Source organism: Corvus brachyrhynchos, unplaced genomic scaffold, assembly GCF_000691975.1.
Source record: "Corvus brachyrhynchos isolate BGI_N302 unplaced genomic scaffold, ASM69197v1 scaffold211, whole genome shotgun sequence".
Classification (NCBI taxonomy): domain Eukaryota; kingdom Metazoa; phylum Chordata; class Aves; order Passeriformes; family Corvidae; genus Corvus; species Corvus brachyrhynchos.
Genome location: NW_008236211.1, coordinates 251,766 through 253,324, shown reverse-complemented (window position 1 = coordinate 253,324; position 1,559 = coordinate 251,766).

The window sequence follows — 1,559 nt, the reverse complement described above, 5'->3', positions numbered from 1 at the left end:
GCCCCCACCACTGGATGTGCCCCAGCAGTGCCAGCACAGGGGACGGCCACTGCCCTGGCCCTGCTGCCAGCCCAGAGCTGGCACAGCCCCGGGGCCAGTGGCCTCTTGTCCCCCTGGGCACCCCTGGGCTCGTGTCCAGCCACTGGCACCCCCAGGGCCTTTACCAGCTTTGCAGCCCCTCTGTCCCCAGATGAGTTAACTCATCCTGCAGTGGGAAATTACTGATGGCAGGACACTTAATTATGACAGCAAATTGCAGTTGGCAGTGTGGTGGGTCACACCAAAGGACAGCTCAGGATCCAATGTGAGAGGAGCATTGGGTCTGTGTGAAACCTGTGATGGGGCATCTCCAGCAATTCCAGTGGCTTTAGTGGTGATTCCACAGCTTGGCTCTTGCAAGAAAGTTTGCTCCGCTGTGTGGGAAGAGCAGGAGGTGTGAGGGAATTCCCCATGTCCAGGTTGCCACAAGCTCCATTGCAAACACACCAGGTGCAGGAGGTCCTTGGGCTCCTTGTGCTGCATCAGAGCCTGAGCCATCCCCTCCAGTTCATCCTGGGAATGCTGGTGGATGAGAGGCTGGGCAGGACCTGGATGTGTGTGCTGGCACCTAGAAATCACCCAGTCCTGGGCTGATCCCCCAGTGTGGGCAGCAGGAAAGGGGGAATTCTGCCCCTCTGCCCCTGTGCTCAGGTGAGACCCCACCTGCAGAGCTGCCCCAGCCCCGGGCCCAGCAGCACAAGGCCGTGGAGCTGCTGCAGAGAGCCCAGAGGAGCCCCCGGAGCTGCTCCAGGGCTGGAGCCCCTCTGCTCTGCAGCCAGGCTGGGAGAGCTGGGGGTGCTCACCTGGAGAAGAGAAGGATCCAGGGAGAGCTCAGAGCCCCTTGCAGGGCCTGAAGGGGCTCCAGGAGAGCTGGAGAGGGACTGGGGACAAGGGCTGGAGGGACAGGACACAGGGAATGGCTTCCACTGCCAGAGGGATATTGGGAAGGAATTTTTGGCTGTGAGGGCTGATGCCATGAAGATTTTTTGCCTTTTCTTTTATACCCCTGTTATACCTTTTTACAACTTCTGTATTCTTAGTGCTTTTTGCCTACATTCTTGGACTTGTTCGTCAAGCTCAGAGACTAAACATTTTAGAAGGGGGAGGGGGGGTCACTCGAGCCTCTCACTGGGGAATCTTTGATAGATCTGCTAATTAGTAAAACCTATAATGTGATACCAGATCTTTTGGGGGGGCATTCAGCGGGGTGCATTTCAGTGCATATGACCTGGACGTGTGCACCTAAGGATCCTTAAAATAACTACCAAGGTAAAATCCCTTTTTCCCTTCTAACTATGTTTGACTCTTGATTTTAAGACCAGGAAAAGGCATCAGGCGGTGAGGCCCCGGCACAGGTTGCCCACCCAGAGAAGCTGAGGATCCCTGGCCGTGTCCAAGGCCAGGTAGGACAGGGCTTGGAGCAACCTGGGATAGTGGAAGGTGTCCCTGCCTGTGGCAGGGGGTGGAATGAGATGGGTTTTGAGGTTCCGTCCCACGCAAACCTTTCCACGATTCCGGCA